We start from the raw sequence: 9,195 nt of genomic DNA, 5'->3' as shown, positions 1-9,195 counted from the left end.
CAGAATTTGGCTCTTAGTGAGTGTAGGTCTGAGGTCCCTGTTTTCTTGTTGGCTGTACCCTGGGTTCTGTGCTTTCTTCTGGAACTCCTGGAGGTTACTGTTTTCCTTGGCTTGTGGCCCCTTCTTCCATCTCCAAAGCCAGTGGCCTTCTCATGTGGTCACATCTCTCTGGCCTCCCCTTCTACCTTCTTTTTCTACTTTGAAATACCCATTTGATGACACTGGAGCCCACCTGGACAAGCCAGGGTCATTTCCCAACCTCAAGGTCTGTAACCTTAATTACATCTGCAAGCTCCCTGTACCATGTCAGGTAACTGTACACGGGTTCCGGGCACTGAGGCATGGACATCTCTGCGGAGGGCATTTCCTGCCTACTACAATTAGGAAAGGTTTCAGCCAGGAAGGAAACTGAAGAGAGGGTATCGAGGCCTGGACACCCAGGTGTGTAGGAAAACTGTCCTTTCATGTAACTGGCTGTCTAAGATGCGCCTCTATGCAAATACACACAAATGCACATGCAGAGTGAAAGAAGAAAAAAGAATTCCAGAAAAGTGTCTTTTTACATGTCATGGAAAACATCAAATATCAGAGCCTAGGCAGGGGAGCAAAGTTTTCTGAGCAGACTGTCCATCATGAAAACTAGTCTAGCTTAAAGTCCTGCAGAACGGGTGAACAAAGGAGAACCCGAGACTAGAGGAGCTTGTTTAGGCCCCAGCATTGCCTAAAAATGGGAGGTTGCTGCTGCTGCTGTTGGCCTCATATCCAAGGCGGTTCTTCACCTGCAGTATAGAGGGTGTCTTTCACACATAGAATTGTAAGGTTTGTAAGGTAATAAACATGTCCTGCTCTGAGTCACTAATTCTGTGATAATTCATTACAGCAGCCATCGATGAATATATTGGATAGTTGGAAAAGTCACGATGTGGTTTTTTTTTTTTTGAGAGTTTTTTTGCTATAGGGCATGTGTGCTCGCCAGAAAGAGAGAGACAAAGAGACAGAAAGTAAGAAATCACCCTCCAGGGGGGATGGCCACACTGCAATCCCTTCTCCTCCATTCTCCTCTCGGGATCTTAGGCATGCATGCACACATGCCCAGCATGAGTTCAAACCACCGGGTCCAGGACTCAAACCGTGGTTTACGTGGGAGTCCGCAATGCAACCTTTACACCATCTGCTGGCCCCAGTCATGATGTTTTTGCATCTATATAAATATAGTGGATTCTATGATGCATTTTTCTATGCAAAAATGCATCATGACTTTTTTGACAACCCAATACTTAATTCTCTTATTATAAAAATAAGTCTTCCTGTTCAACCCTTATTCTCTTCTAACTAACATTTTATCACTTTTCTTCCCTTTCCAATCATATTTCTTCTTTTAAACAATTATTTTATTTAATTTTATTTATTATTTTAATTTGACCAGAGAGGATCAGAGTGAGAGTGAGAGAGAGACAGAAAGTGAGAAAGCAAGCCTCCAGGTCAGGGACTCAAACCATGGTTGGCCTGTGGGAGTCCAGTGCCCTTAACAACCACACCATCTGCTGGCCCCCACATTTCTTTTTGTAAAGTTCATTTATTTCTTCTGTGAGAGAGAACAATATAAGCACTCCCAAACAGGGTCTTCATGTCATGATCCACTCCCAGCCTCAGTCAGTCCAGATGGACGTGCATGTGTGCCCAGTGTGCACAGGGGTACCCCGGGATGTGAACCTGGGACTTTTGCATGTGGGTCCAGCATTGCTGAGCATTGCATTATCACTGCACACTGTCTGGCCTCACAGTGAGATTTCTCAGTGGAATCTTTGTTCTTTGTTCCCTTACCATCGTTCTTTCCCATCTAGCTAAATTTTACTCTCATCACTACCAATGGGATCAAGGGGTGTGTCCTACACAGGAGACGTGCTTACCTGGGTGTCCAGGCCTCGATAGCCTCTCCCCGGTTTCCTGGTTTCCTTCCTGGTTAAAACTTTTCCTGTTTGTGGTAGATGGAAAATGCCCTCCACAGAGATGTCCATGCTTCACTGCCGAGAACCTGTGAATATGTTACCTGGCATGGCGTGATTCCAGCGACCACTACATCTTTAAATCCACTGGACATTCCCCAGATATCATTTTACTTCACTTTCTATAGCACATATCTTTGTCGACCCCTCCTTCCCTGAAATACTCCTCCGTTTGTTTCTGTGAGACCACACTTTCCTTCATCTCTTTGGCAACTTACCTGTTTTCTATACAGGTGCACCCTGCTCTCCCTCACCATTAAATGTTGCATTTTCTCAAAGTTCCAGCCCACTCCTACTCCTCCTCCTACCACTGTCCACCTGAGCAGATTCATCCACACCTTCAGCTTCGGTGAGCACCCACAGTGTATGGGGGCAACTCACAAATGTACATCTGCTGATCAGATTTCTCCTTAGATCACTGTCCACAACTGCCTTGGTGGGCATCTCCATCCGATACGCTCTATCCCAAAGGTATGTAAAACAAAAAAACAAACAAACAAACAAAAAAAAGCGAAAATAACAACAACAACAAAAACAAATTTACAATCTCAGTCCAATGGACGGCACCATCACTCACTAGTGCTGAAAGTTCAAAACCCAGCAGCCACTCCATTCTTTCCTTGTCTCTTGGATCTTAGCCACTTCATCAGGGGATCTGAAAGTTTTACTGTCGTTATTTCTCCATTTCACCCACTTTCCTCCATAACCACAGCTACCACCCTCGTCCAAGCTGCATCACCCCCCTCTTCAACTCCTGCAATATTCTAGACAGCCAGTTTTCCTTTTTCCTGGTGGTTCCCACCCATTCTCCACACAGCAGTCAGAGGGCGATCTGGAAACATCAGATCATGTCACCCCACTTAAGAGCCTTGCCTACCCATTGTTTTGCAGATAAAGACTAGAAGTGACCCAGAAGGCCCGGGTAGGTTAACTCCTGCCCGTCTCTCCATCTTTATCTCTTGACTCTCACCCCTTCTGTCTACTCCAATCACAATGGTCTCTGAATGTCTGAAGTGCTGCTTCATGTTCTGTCCCTCACAGAGCCTTTCCACTTAAGCTTCTCTCTTTTAGAATTTTTTCCTTTCTTCCTTCTTTCTTTTCTCTCTCTCTTTCTTCTTTTTTTTTCAGTTTTGCCAGAGAGTGCATGCCCTTGCAGGAGAGAGAGATAGAGAGAGAAAGAGAGGGGGATGCGGGAAAGCACTGCCCAGGGGAACGGTCACACCATGATCCCTTCATTTTCGTTTCTTCCTCCTTTCAGGATTTTGGGCACGCCTGCATATGCATCCAGGGTGTCTCTCAAGCTACTGCGTCCAGGACTTGAACCTCATAGTCGGCCTGTGGGATCCAACCACCACGCCATGGGCTAGCCCAGGAATCCTTCTCTGTTCTTCAGTCTGTTTTTGTGATAGTTTTCTGTGATAGCTTGCAAATCGGTTTTTCAGCTCCTCTCCTCTCCAGGTACTAATTCGACAGTACATACTCACAGAGCTTGGCCTTGCGTTTGCCCACTTCTCTGTTTACTTCATGGCCCTGTTTCTCTAACACCCTCCCTACTCTCTCAGAAGCCCATTCTCAGCATGCCTCAAATACCAGGCTTTCTCTGTGACTTTGTTTCTGCCCTTTTCCCCTCCCATACATCTTTACCTCAGACATTTGGTTTTCCTTCCACCCCTGTCTTTTGAAAGGTATTATCTCTGGGGTACTTTTCAAGTGCTAATCCCAAACTCAGAAACTCTTCTTGGCCTGCCATTACCAACTATCAAATTCAGTCTGAAAAGACTGCTTCCTGATTAGTGTAGATTTCCCTTTGCTTTCTGAAGTTGGACAGTTTCTTTATTACTGGCCAGTCCCACTACTACATGTGAAACCGCCTTATCATAATTGCATCTTAGTTTTCATTATCAAAACCATTTATCAAGGCTGTGAAGATAACATATTCAGTTGTTTTCGATTTGTTCTTCAGATCTGGTCAATAAAGCAAAATAACTGGTCTTAAGGGCAACTGTTAAATAACAACTGAAACTACAGGTAGTAGTTAGTTTAAAATTCCAGCTTAAAAATAGCTCATAAGGGGCTGGCAGGAGGCATGGTGATTAAGAATGCTGGATTTCCATATGGCCAAGTGCGGTTCGAGTCCCAAACCTGGCGGCTTGCTTTCTCACTCTTTCTCTCTCTTACTCTATCTCTCTCTGGGCAAATTAAAATAATAAATAAATACATAAAGTTAAATAAAATAATTCTTTACAAAAATAGATCATGAAAGAACAAGCAGCGTAACGGCTATGTCACTGGACTCCCACGTAGTCGACTGTGGTTCGAGTTCCGGACTCGGTGGCTTAAACTCACGCCGGGCACATGTGTGCACGTGCCCAAGATCCCAAGAGAAGAATGGAGGAGAAGGGATTGCGGTGTGACCATCCTCCCACCCCCACACCCCACCAGGGAGTGACTTCTCACTTTCTGTCTTTCTGTCTCCCTCTGTCTTTCTGGCGAACACACATGCAATGTAGCAAAAACCTCTCAAAAAAAAAAAAATATATATATATATATCATGAAAATGTTCCTTTTGCCATATACATTTATTAGTTTTACTGTCGTTATTTCTCCATTTCACCCACTTTCCTCCATAACCACAGCTACCACCCTCGTCCAAGCTGCATCACCCCCCTCTTCAACTCCTGCAATATTCTAGACAGCCAGTTTTCCTTTTTCCTGGTGGTTCCCACCCATTCTCCACACAGCAGTCAGAGGGCGATCTGGAAACATCAGATCATGTCACCCCACTTAAGAGCCTTGCCTACCCATTGTTTTGCAGATAAAGACTAGAAGTGACCCAGAAGGCCCGGGTAGGTTAACTCCTGCCCGTCTCTCCATCTTTATCTCTTGACTCTCACCCCTTCTGTCTACTCCAATCACAATGGTCTCTGAATGTCTGAAGTGCTGCTTCATGTTCTGTCCCTCACAGAGCCTTTCCACTTAAGCTTCTCTCTTTTAGAATTTTTTCCTTTCTTCCTTCTTTCTTTTCTCTCTCTCTTTCTTCTTTTTTTTTCAGTTTTGCCAGAGAGTGCATGCCCTTGCAGGAGAGAGAGATAGAGAGAGAAAGAGAGGGGGATGCGGGAAAGCACTGCCCAGGGGAACGGTCACACCATGATCCCTTCATTTTCGTTTCTTCCTCCTTTCAGGATTTTGGGCACGCCTGCATATGCATCCAGGGTGTCTCTCAAGCCACTGCGTCCAGGACTTGAACCTCATAGTCGGCCTGTGGGATCCAACCACCACGCCATGGGCTAGCCCAGGAATCCTTCTCTGTTCTTCAGTCTGTTTTTGTGATAGTTTTCTGTGATAGCTTGCAAATCGGTTTTTCAGCTCCTCTCCTCTCCAGGTACTAATTCGACAGTACATACTCACAGAGCTTGGCCTTGCGTTTGCCCACTTCTCTGTTTACTTCATGGCCCTGTTTCTCTAACACCCTCCCTACTCTCTCAGAAGCCCATTCTCAGCATGCCTCAAATACCAGGCTTTCTCTGTGACTTTGTTTCTGCCCTTTTCCCCTCCCATACATCTTTACCTCAGACATTTGGTTTTCCTTCCACCCCTGTCTTTTGAAAGGTATTATCTCTGGGGTACTTTTCAAGTGCTAATCCCAAACTCAGAAACTCTTCTTGGCCTGCCATTACCAACTATCAAATTCAGTCTGAAAAGACTGCTTCCTGATTAGTGTAGATTTCCCTTTGCTTTCTGAAGTTGGACAGTTTCTTTATTACTGGCCAGTCCCACTACTACATGTGAAACCGCCTTATCATAATTGCATCTTAGTTTTCATTATCAAAACCATTTATCAAGGCTGTGAAGATAACATATTCAGTTGTTTTCGATTTGTTCTTCAGATCTGGTCAATAAAGCAAAATAACTGGTCTTAAGGGCAACTGTTAAATAACAACTGAAACTACAGGTAGTAGTTAGTTTAAAATTCCAGCTTAAAAATAGCTCATAAGGGGCTGGCAGGAGGCATGGTGATTAAGAATGCTGGATTTCCATATGGCCAAGTGCGGTTCGAGTCCCAAACCTGGCGGCTTGCTTTCTCACTCTTTCTCTCTCTTACTCTATCTCTCTCTGGGCAAATTAAAATAATAAATAAATACATAAAGTTAAATAAAATAATTCTTTACAAAAATAGATCATGAAAGAACAAGCAGCGTAACGGCTATGTCACTGGACTCCCACGTAGTCGACTGTGGTTCGAGTTCCGGACTCGGTGGCTTAAACTCACGCCGGGCACATGTGTGCACGTGCCCAAGATCCCAAGAGAAGAATGGAGGAGAAGGGATTGCGGTGTGACCATCCTCCCACCCCCACACCCCACCAGGGAGTGACTTCTCACTTTCTGTCTTTCTGTCTCCCTCTGTCTTTCTGGCGAACACACATGCAATGTAGCAAAAACCTCTCAAAAAAAAAAAAAATATATATATATATATCATGAAAATGTTCCTTTTGCCATATACATTTATTTATTGTCAATTTAGATTAGCTCAGGTGTTTCTCAATGACTTTGAAGATGCTAATGTTGTTATAGAAATAAATTTTGTTGAGATAAGAGTTTGGGCATTACACTTTATATTCTACCTAAAGCAAGTTTTACTGATGTTTACAGCAAAAGATTGTATTAAAATTTGAATGGAACATTTTGGAGCTTTTAGAAGTGAAGCTTCACCTTTTTGGTAGGATGAAATTTCACCTTTCGGTAGGATTTTTCTTTTTCTTATAGACACAACAACATTCCACTGATGTCTATAAATAAAATGGACATCGTAGCCAACTATGTTTGTGATGAGAAATAAGTAAATAGCTGGCTGCTGTAAATAGCTCCCTCAGCATAAATAGTAAGCTAATGGCGGAGGGGATAAGAACAGAATTGTTTTAGCATTTCTTCTCCTAATAATGTTAAGAGTCATACAAATTCCTTAAATGCAGAATGTGATGTGTATCTTCACCGTGTTTCTTTGAGCACTTCTGGGAAGAAATCTCAGATTATTGAGCAATTCTGACTTACGCAACCGCATATTTTATTACTCATCTGAGCAGCAGAATGGCTATTCAGAGAAGAAGCTACTCTGAGGCAGTTAGAAAGGCAGGTCCACAGGGGTGGCAGGTAGGCCACCTGGAAGGCTTCTGCTACATCTCTCTTGAGATTCTGTTTTCCAAAATAGCTCAATGTAAAGCAATTTGAAATAAGTCAAAATCAGAGAAAAGTTTATTCTCTTGTGATTTCAGTATTGAAAAACACATGTAAGAATTGAAATTTAAGGGGCCAGCTGGTGGCGGGTGGTTAAGGCACTGGACTCTTACATGACTGACCATGATTTGAGTCCTGGTTCTGGCACCTTGCTTTCTCACTTTCTCTCTTTTGTTGTCTGTCTCTGGTAAGCACACATACCCTATAGCAAATTTAATAATAATAATAATAATAATAATTCTTTTTAAAATAATTGAAATTTAATACTAAGAATTTTTCCTCTGGTTTTCATTATTGAAAAAAAATAAGAATTCATATACTTAAAAGTGGTTAAGATGATAAATTTTATGCGTTTCTTATCAAAAGCCAAATTAAAATTAAATGAGGAGCCAGCAGGTGGCACGGTGGTAAGGCACTGAATTCACACATGGCCAAACACAGTTCAAGTCCCAGATCCAATGGCTTGAAAGTCACACTAGTGTGTGCATGTGCATGCCCAAAATCCTGAGAGAGTAAAGGAGAAGGGATTGTAGTGTGGTCATCACCCCAGGGAATGATTTTTCACTTTTCCTCTCTCTGTCTCTCTCCACTGAGTATACACGCCCTATGATAAAAACCTAAAAATTAATTAATTAATTGAATTAAATAAAAAAAAAGGTGAACCCTATTAAAGGCTTATACAAGACTTAAGGCATTTCTGGTTATTCATCTACCATCTCTCTCTATAGCTCTCTTAAAAATAATAATACTCCATTTTTTCATAAGTTTAATTTCTAATAATATAAACGCTATGAGAAATGCCTAGTAACTGAAGTTGCAGAAGGTCTTTTAACAGTTGAAATAGCTATCACAAAAGTCTTACTTTTGCATAGGAAAAGCTTTTAGGGGTAAGAAGTTTTACTAGCTCTTACTTTATATACAGGTTTTTAAAAAAGAATTATCTTATTTGTTTTTTTTATTATCATTATTTTTTTTTTTAATTTGATCAGAGAGACATAGAGAGAGGGAATGTGAGAAAGCAAGTCACCAGGTCCAGGACTCAAACTGTGGTTGAACATGTGGGAATCCAGCAGTTTAACCACACGCCACTTGCAGGCCGCTTATATATAGTTTTGATAAGCTAAATGTTTCTTAGCTAACAGCAGTTTAGAAGATGAAAATTGCTTCAGAAGAAGATTCCTCATGGCTCCTGCGAACTAGGTATTTCAGGGCACATGAGAAATGAAGATTTTCTACTGATAACTCAGCCTCCAGCAAACAAGCTAGCGTGGCAGGAGAGGTCAGGCCTTCAGAAGAAGATTCCTCATGGCTCCTGCGAACTAGGTAAAGTTTTCCTCTTGCTCTCAGCTCCACCTTTTATCTTGTTAATTATAGCGCTGGTCCTCCCACTCAGGCAGGAGAGGTCAGGCATTCAGAAGAAGATTCCTCATGGCTCCTGTGAACCAGATGGATCTAAGAGCACTGTAGCTAAACATCCAAATACTATTAGGGTTAAAATATTCCTCAATATCTACTGAATCTGCTGCACCAGCGATCACAACAGAACAGCAAAGATATTCTAGATCATCTCTGTCTGCTTACTCCTGAACATTCAGACTGAACTTCAAGAATTTAAAAGAAACTCACCATCCATCAGATGACAGGAAATCACCTCCAGATCACAAGAAATACGGGAAAACGAGAAAATACCTCTCCTCCAAGGGAAAAGAGTAACTCTTCTTCATCCACAAGCAGTTCAGTGAAAATCATGGAAATGTCTGATAAGGAATTTAGAGCATTCATAATGTCGAAGCTAACAGAGATGGAAGAGAAGAGAGATAATGAACTGCTAAAGAGAAAGGAGAAAGAAGTTGACGAGTTCCAGGAGATGAGGAAATTCTTGCAAGATCTAAAAGAGGAATTACACACTTTACAAAAGACTCAAATGGAACTGCTAGAGATGAAGTCTATAATACA

Source organism: Tupaia chinensis, unplaced genomic scaffold (genome assembly GCF_000334495.1).
Source record: "Tupaia chinensis unplaced genomic scaffold, TupChi_1.0 Scaffold000634_1, whole genome shotgun sequence".
Lineage (NCBI taxonomy): Eukaryota > Metazoa > Chordata > Mammalia > Scandentia > Tupaiidae > Tupaia > Tupaia belangeri.
Note: the sequence above shows the minus strand (reverse complement) of the source record.